Source organism: Ailuropoda melanoleuca, chromosome 4 (genome assembly GCF_002007445.2).
Source record: "Ailuropoda melanoleuca isolate Jingjing chromosome 4, ASM200744v2, whole genome shotgun sequence".
Taxonomy (NCBI): domain Eukaryota; kingdom Metazoa; phylum Chordata; class Mammalia; order Carnivora; family Ursidae; genus Ailuropoda; species Ailuropoda melanoleuca.
In genome coordinates, this window is record NC_048221.1 from 116095993 (window position 1) to 116105366 (window position 9374).

General features: G+C 39.4%; 1 pseudogene; it reads left to right on the forward strand.

Moving 5' to 3' along the window:
- Window positions 1-311: 311 nt before the first annotated feature.
- LOC100468147 lies at window positions 312-1250 on the forward strand (annotated as a pseudogene).
- The last annotated feature ends 8124 nt before the right edge of the window (window positions 1251-9374 follow it).

A 9374-nucleotide genomic window follows, 5' to 3' on the forward strand; every position in this document is an offset into this window, starting at 1 on the left:
TCCACTACTGCCCCCACTTACTCTCCATGCCCTTCTCCTACCTCTTCTCATCTGGTTTGGGGGAGAAGAAACCCTCTCAAAGCAATAAAGAGCTGCGCGACCATGAACAAGCAGCCTCATTCCACCCAAGCCCAAGGTCCCTAGTGTATAAAATGAAAGAGGTTGGCAAGCTCATTTCTACTATTCTTTTTAACCTGAAAATGTGATCTACTCCTCCTGGTTCGACAGACAGTCACATCTTCTGGTGCAGTGCCAGCCACGTCGCTGAGAGATGATGAAGGTTGAGTAAATGGATTTGCCCGTATTGGCATATGGTCACTGGGGATGCTTTTAACTCTGGCAGAGTGGATACTGTCACCATCAATTATCCCTTCACTGACCTCAACTATATGGTCTACATGTTCCAGTATGATTCCACCCACAGCAAATTCCACAGCACAGTGAAGGCTGAGAATGGGAAACTTGTTATCAATGGAAAGCCCAGCTCCACCTTCCAGGAAGGAGATCCTCCCCATCAAATGGGGTGATGCTGATGCTAAGCATGTCCTGGACTCCACTGGGGTCTTCACCAGAAGGCTGGGGCTCACTTGAAGGGTGTGACCAAGAGGGTCAGCAACTCTCCCCCTTCTGCTGATGCCCTCATGTTTGTGATGGGTGTGAACCATAAGAAGTATGACAAGTCCCTCAATATTGTCAGCAATGTCTCCTGCACAACTAACTGCTTGGCTCCTCTGGCCAAGATCATCCATGACAACTTCAGCATTGTGGAGGGACTCATGACCACAATTCATGCCATCACTGCCACCCAGAAGACTGTGGATGGCCCCTCTGAGAAGCTGTGATGTGATGGTCAAGGGCCTTCCCAACCATCATCCCTGCTTCTACTGGTGCTGCCAAGGCTATAGGCAAGGTCATCCCTGAGCTGAATAGGAAGCTCTGGCATGGCCTTCTGTGTCCTCACCCCTAAAGTGTCAGTCATGGATCTGACTAGTCATGAAGCTGCCAAATATGATGACATCAAGAAGGTGGTGAAGCAGGCATTGGAGGGCCCCCTCAAGGGCATCCTGGGTTCCACTGAGGACCAGGTTGTCTCCTGCAAATTTAACAGTGACACCCACTCTTCCACCTTTGATGCTGGGGCTGGCATTGCTCTTAATGACCACTCTGTCAAGCTCATTTCCTGGTATGACAATGAATTTGGCTACAACTGGGTGGTGGACCTTATGGTTCACATGGCCCGCAAGGATTAAGAGCCCTCTGGACCCCCAACCCCAGCAAGAGCAAGAGGAGGTGCTAGGGAGTCCTTACCCCAACTCATCCCCTAACACACTGAGAATCTCCCAACATCCACAGTTTCCATCCTAGACCCCCTGAAGAAGGGGGGGGGGACTTGGGGATCCCTACCTTATCATGTACCATCAATAAAGTAGAGTGTACCCAGCCCCCCCAAAAAGGTAAATTTCCATAAAAAATAAATTTTAATGTATGTCTTAAGATAAAACAGGAAAGGGAATTAATGGAGTCAGGGAAACCTGGACAAATTCCTGGAGCAGAAAGAAAATAAACATGGTTGCAGTGACATGTATGGGCCAGGACTTTGAGAGATGAAAGATCACAGTAGGCTTTTCTGTCCCTAAATGGTTCCAACAGGGGCAAGAGATTCATATGTTACACACAACACACATACACACACACACACCTATACTACATACATAAAATAGTTTCCTTATTGAGAAGGTTCCAATTAATCAACTTCTTAGAATCAGAATATCTCAATGTGATGACTTCCCAATTACATAAACTCTCAATTATTCAGATAAATTTACATTTTGTGGCAATATTTGACCAGTTTGGAAGATAGCAGAAAAAAAATTTTTTTGTGCAAGTTTAGAACATAACAGAAAAAATTAGAGCCTCTCTCTCATCCATAAATAACTATTATGACATAAAACTAGGTAGACCGTGAAGAAATTCTGAGAAGGAAGTTTATAAAAGAAAATAAAGATCTACGAAATATCTGTAAAGAGCAGTAAAAGGGGTTTGTGTGAAACAGAGTGAAAATATTATAAATTGAAAGGTACTTTGATTTGTTTTTAGCCTTACATTATAATTATTTGAGAATAATAGTCATATATTTATCATTTGACTCACACATTTCCTACCTGATTAAAATACACCAAATTTATCATACTTTGAATTTTTTTCGCATTGGTTACAAAAGTACAGAATCTGCAGTGTATTTTCATGTCAGCATTGGAGAGTAGCAGTCTTGGTAGGTGAAGGAAATCCTGATGAATCCAGGAAAGATAAAGCACAAAATTAAAAGGTAATGTATAGGAGACACTCTTGGTTGTCTACACAACTGCCACTTACCCTGCCCTTTCCTATTAACATATTCTGATTTTGTTCAGGAATTCAGGTGGATGGCAATGTGCTAAGAGTAGGTAGATTCCTTCTTGGGCTCCATGGGCTGAATCATGGGTAGACTAACCAAGGAAGGGTAGTCCTTTCCCCATGATTGATTAAAGGGTGAGAATGGGCCAAGTGACCCACTTCTGACTTGTGACTTAGACGAGAGTGTTTGCTGGGGAATTCTGGGAAAGATTTTTCTCTCTGATAAAAACAGACACATGTAGGAAGAGATACCTTCCCCATTTCTTTTCTGCCCTTGGGTCTTGTCAAATGAAGAGATGATGTTTGGCCCCCCTGGCAGCCATCCTATGATAATAAAGAGAAAGGCAAAAACATCTCTGAGAATATAACTCAGAACCTTGACATTGGAGACCTCATGATTTAACTAACCTTGGAAACATGTAACACTGCTCTTCTTGTTATTTGAAATAGTTAACCCATCTCGTCTCAGGTTTTTTGTTATTTATAGGCAAAACGATATTATCTGACATAAAAGTGATCTAATACTGTTAATGTGTGTTCACTATGGAATCAAACAGTTCTGAATTTGAATCAAGGCTTTCTCAATTAATACCTGTATGACCTTTACAGATCATTCTTTTTTTTTTTTTAAAGATTTTATTTATTTATTTGACAGAGATAGAGACAGCCAGCGAGAGAGGGAACACAAGCAGAGGGAGTGGGAGAGGAAGAAGCAGGCTCCCAGAAGAGGAGCCTGACGTGGGGCTCGATCCCGTAACACCGGGATCACGCCCTGAGCCGAAGGCAGACGCTTAACCGCTGTGCCACCCAGGTGCCCCTTTACAGATCATTCTTAACTCTTCTGAGCCTCAGTTTTCTCCTATCTAAAATGGGATAATAATGGAGTCCAACTCACTGGGTGGTTGAGAGGATTAAATGGCATACTGCACTTAGAGTAGACAATAAAATGCTGGCTACATGGTAGACACACAGCAGAAGTTAACTTTTTTTTATTAAGAGTTTAATTTGGTTATTATTAAGAGGTTTGTGACTATAACACATGCAGCTCTGGAGCAGCTCTATCAAAGCAAGTTAGAGAAAAGTAAGCACTCTCTTCCATCTTGCTTTCCCCTGATCAGCACTATTCCACTCACAAATGGCCTTTAATTCCCTCCTTAATTGCTACAGAAGATTCAAGAGCAAAGGAGGACTCAGAGACAGCTGTGCATTGGAGGATCTAGAGGCTAGCTTTGTAGGAAATTGTGCTTATTGAGATTTTATTAAAATGGAAATTGGGACGCCTGGGTGGCTCAGTCAGTTGGTTAAGTGTCTGCCTTAGGCTCAGGTCATGTTCCCAGGGTCCTGGGATTGAGTCTCGTATCAGGCTCCCTGCTCAGTGGGGAGCCTGTTTCTCCCTCTGCCTGCTACTCCCCCTGCTTGTGCTCTCTCTCTGTCAAATAAATAAATAAAACCTTTAAAAAAAATGGAGATTGTAGGTGGTTCTGGAATTGAGCAAGATACGAGGGCATCTGGAAGTAAGCAGGAGGTTAAGTCTTTGAGAGAGGACAGAAAAAAACTGAGAAGAGCATCTCAGGAACTGACTTAAACTAAGGAGATCGAAGTAGAATCTGGCAGTTGGGGGAAAGACAGAAGAGGGCACTGGCATGGTATTTAACTGCCCACATTGCAGAGTTCTGGTAGCTGCTTCTCTCTTCCTTGCTTTCATTTTTGCATTCAGTCCAGGGTAAATAACAGGGAGTGAAATGTACAAGGAAGAGGATTTACAAAAAGGTCTTTCTTTCATCTCTAAGCCCCTGAAACTTCTTTTTTTTTTAATTTTTAATTTTCATCAACTCTTGAAATAATAACTCTAATGGAGCTTTTTGGTTTGAAAAGCTTACATGGCTAGGGGCGCCTGGGTGGCTCAGTCCTTAAGTGTCTGCCTTCGGCTCAGGGCGTACCCCGGCATTCTGGGATCGAGCCCCACATCAGGCTCCTCCGCTGGAAGCCTGCTTCTTCCTCTCCCACTCCCCCTGCTTGTGTTCCCTCTCTCGCTGGCTGTCTCTCTCTCTGTCAAATAAATAAATAAAATCTTAAAAAAAAAGGAAGAAGAAAAGCTTACATGGCTAAACCTACTGCAAGGAAGCCAGGAGAGTGAGCACGTACAAGCTGGAGGTATTCTGCTTCAAAGTGGGACTTAGTCAGTGACTCTGAAAGCCATGTGACAACAGGGGACCACCGCAAGCACCTACCTCTCCTCTGCCCTGCAGGTTGTGTAGGAGCTAAGGGGAACTAGCAGTGTGGTTGAACAATCTATAGCGATCTGATACGGAGTCTTATAATTTTAGTACTTCACTACAAAATCTAGCTTCAGAGTTTCCCAGACCTTAAAATTCCATAAGAACCACCTGGAGTGGTTGCTAACAGGGTAGATTTTAGGGAGGGTCTGGTTCAGAATGTTTGTATGGGGTCCACGAATCTGCAAATTTCCCTAAGCATCCAGGCCTGCCTTCAAAATGTCTTTCTCTTCCTTTCTCCCTTCCAACTCCCAAGATATGCAGTAATAGTAGATGCTACTTTTGAATAACTATTGTGAACCTCTCTTTAAAAATTACACTTAACTGGGCAATGTTCTGAAATTAGGACTTTGCCTTGGAAGATTAGGCTACTATCAGAAAGAGCATGCCTCTCCTGGGAAGAGACAACACCGCTGAGATATCCAAGGACCAACTAATACTGCCTCCTCAACTCTCCACCCCTTCCTCATTTAAGGGCGGAGCCCTTTTTAAGGTCAACAGAAACTATGCCTGAGAACAAAACAAGTGCGGAATATGTGAACCAAGGACCTCAGAAAAGTCACATTCAGGCACATTTAATAGATTAATTAATGAACGAAATTTTATAATAATTTGTTTAGAGATGGAGCAAAACTTCAGTGACATGGTGAAGGAACAGATTCATGCTTTTCCCCAGCTGTAGACTTGAGGTTGGAGGCAATGTGCAGGGAGGTTTCTGGCTGATTGGTACTTGGTAGTGTGTTCCTAAAAGAGGAGGAAGAAGGGGAGGAGAGAAGGAGGAAAAGCTTCCACTCTAAATTACTGTCACCACACATGCTTGCATAGAAAGCGTTCTACAAATTTCATCAGACATGTGATAAAATGAGTTAAATGGGTATCAGAAGAGATATTTTTAATCCTTTTTTGACATGAACTAATTTTACTGGAGTTATGAATTCTCTCTCCAAAAAGAATGCAAGTAAGCATACACATGAAAAATTTCCATATTATTTCAAGGAATCATGGCCCTCCTGCAATTCGTCTGAAGACTCCAAGTGAAGGATCTCTTCTCTAGAATAAATATTGCAGACTCTAGAGATGGAAGTCAGGGATAGACTAACCCAATAAAAATGAGATTTTGGCTGAGAAAAGCATTGACTTCACTATAGTCTCTCTCTAGAGTTAACTATTTGGTTCAAATTCTGGCTTTACCTTATCTCTCCCCTCAACCCCCCAGCTAAGGCACAAGAGGCAGCCCACCATCCTCCCTGTGGCACAGAGTCCACATTTCTAAAACACAGATGTGGTTACTGTGAGGAATGAAAGAGTGAATGTGTGTAAAGTCCTTACCTGACACATAAATGTTTCCTGATATTATTATTTTATTCCTTAATGAATGAGGCCAACATGGGCCACTTATCCAGCCAGTCTTGCTAGAAACCTTAGAGTTATCATTTAAATTCTTACTCTTCCATACATACTATATTCTGTCAAGTAGAATAAAGGCTGCAAGAGGATTGATTTTAGCATTTTAGACTCCATGTTCCATATAGAATGGATGCTTAATAAAAACATGTACAAAAAAATGAATGAGTGGAACAAATTTTACTAGGCCTCTCTAAATGTCCTTCTCTTTCTTCCTTTCTTTACACCCTCATTGCCATGGCTCTCATTCAGAACCTGTCCTTCCTTATCAGCACTCTCAAAATAGCCATGGCCTCTCAAAGCATTTCTGAGACTGCCTACCGTTAGAATCACCTGGGGGTATTTTAACTAGATTCCTAGCCCCTATGAGATGGACAGAATCAGCAGCTCTGAAGTGATAGCACTGAGGGAAGTGGAATATTTTCAAAAGTTTCTCACGTGATTCTTAAATAATGCTAGTTTTTGAAACTACTGGTTCCACATTAAAAAGTCAAAATTACTTCATCCTTTCATGAAAGGCCCTTTAACCTTTCATTCACTTGTCTGTCATTTCCCAAGCACTGCCCACCACTCCCCATATACATCCTGTAGTCTAACTGTACAAAACACCTATCATATTTCCTAGTGCTCATTCTGGATATGCTTGCTGTACTTCTGAGCTCTGCAAGAAGTCCATTTTTTGTTTGTTTTTGTTAAAGTCGGATGCTAAAAAATATTTTATTTCCCAGATTCTTACCTCCCCTCCTTAGAATCTCCAACAAAGTCCCAGTTTATTTGGTTCACTGGTAGAACAAAGATGAAGCAAATGAACCACTAAAAAAAAATCTGAGATATAACTTATGCACTACAAAATTCATTCCATTGAAAGATAAAATTCACTGATTTTTAGGATATTCACAGATTTTTGCAGCTATCATCATTACCTAATTTTTATCACCCCCAAAAGAAACTTCTTACTTATTACAGATCATTCCCCATTCTTCATCACTACCGTCAAAGCCTCTAGCAACCACTAATCTACTTTTCACTGTTATGGATTTGCTATTCTGGACATTTCATATGAATGGAATCATATATTATGTGGCCTTTTTGTGTCTGGCTTCTCTCACTTGGCATCATGTTTTCATGGATCATCCACATTGTAGAATTACCAACATTTTGTTCCCTTCAATGAGCAAGTAATATCAATTACATGAGTATACCACATTTTGTGTATTCATTCATCTATTGATGAACATTTGGGTTGGTTTCACCTTTCGGCCATATGAATAATATTATAAACATCGTGTACAAGTTTTTGTGTGGATATGTTTTTGATTCTCTTGGGTATATACTTATGAGTGGAATTGCTGGGCCATATGGTCAATCTATGCTTAACTTTCTAAGGAATTGTCAAACTGTTTGCCAAGGCAGCTGTAGTATTTTACATTCCCACCAATGTATGCAGGGTCCAATTTCTCCACATCCTATGAAAACCTGTTATTTTCTAACTTTCTAAAAATTCTATTATAACCATCTTAGCAGATGTGAAGTGGTACTTCATTATGGTTTTTATTTGTATTTCTCTAATGATTATTGATATTGAACATCTTTTCATGTGCTTATTGGCCACTTGTAAATCTTTGGAAGATGTGTATTCAAATCCTTTGCTAATTTTTACTTTTAAATTTTTTTTCTTTCCTTCCTTTCCTGTCTTTTTATTATTGAATTTTAAGAGTTATTTTTATATTCTGAAAACATATCCCTAATCAGATATACGATTTGAACATATTCTCTTAAATTCTGTGAATTATCTTTTTACTTTTTCAGCAACGTCCTCTGAAGTACAAAAGATTTTAATTTTGATGAAGCCCAATTTATTTTTCTTCTGTTGCTTGTGCTTTTGGTGTCATACTAAGAAACTACTGCAATTCAAGGCTATGGAGATTTTGCGTGCTTTATCTTTAGCGCCTAATATTTACTCTTTGATCCATTTTGAGTTAATTTTTGTACATGTGTGAAGTAAGAGTTATTCATTCTTTTGCATGTGGCAGTGTACCAGTGCTGTTTATTGAAAAGACTAATTTTTCCCCATTGAATTGTCTAGGCATTCTTGTTGAAAATCAATTGGTCATAAATGTCAGGATTTATCTGGACACTCAATTCTATTTCACTGATCTATGTGTAGCTTTATACCAGTACTACACTGTCTTCATTATGACAGTTATGTAGTTAAGTTTTGAGACCTTGTAGTATGAGTTCTCTTTGTTCTTTCCCAAATTATTTTTTGCCTATTAAGAGTAATTTGCATTTCCATACAGATTTTTAGTATAACCTTTTCAGTTTCTGCAAAAAAAACCAACTGGGAGTTTGATAAGGATTGCACTGAATCTATAGAAAATTTGAGGAGTATTGCCATTTTAATCTGTCTTTTCATGAACATGGGGTATTTTCCCATTTATTTAGGTCTTCTTTAATCCATTTCAATAACATTTTTTAGTTTTATACATTTTCTGTTAAATTTATTCTTAAATATTTTATTTTGATACTACTGTAAATGGAATTATTTTCTGAATTTCATCTGTGAATTATTTATTGCTAATGTATAGAAATACAATTAATTTTTGGTTTGACTTACACTGCAACATTACTGAACTCATTTGGATTCCGTAGGATTTTCTATATATAAGATCATGCCATCTGTGAAACATGAGCTTTTAATTTACAGGGGATTTGATTAACATGGGATTTTGTATCATTTATTGCTTTATCTTGATCAAACTGGTTAACTTTCATGAAAACGAATTAGTAATTCTGAAATCATAGCTGCTGTGAAGAACACATGTGCGGACACTATTCAAATAACCTTTAGTTCAATGATTTAATATGTGAATCATGAGAACTGGCCCTTTGTAGCTAAGAGTGGATGAATCTTTTTGTAAATTGTTTCATCAATCCCATTCAGTTTTGGGGTACTTTTGTTAGACATGGAGCCAATAAAGAGTATATTAAGAGATGTCAATTCTTTTAGGGTGACTGCAACAACAGGAGATGAAGCTTCAAAGATAGACTGAAATTCTCTTGAAATACTTTGCTAGATATGATGAATGTTATTCAATGGGAACAAAAAAACTACTAAAGGACTTTTGTTGGGGAATAATAAAATCAATGTAGAGCATGTACTGAAAGAATGAGAAACTAGAAGTAGGGGGCAAAGGTAGGAGGCTACTATAAAACATCAGTAAAGAAATGGTGAGAACCTTAACTAAGGCAATACCTGGAAAGATGAGTATGTTTTAGTATGTGTAGTATGTTTTGGTT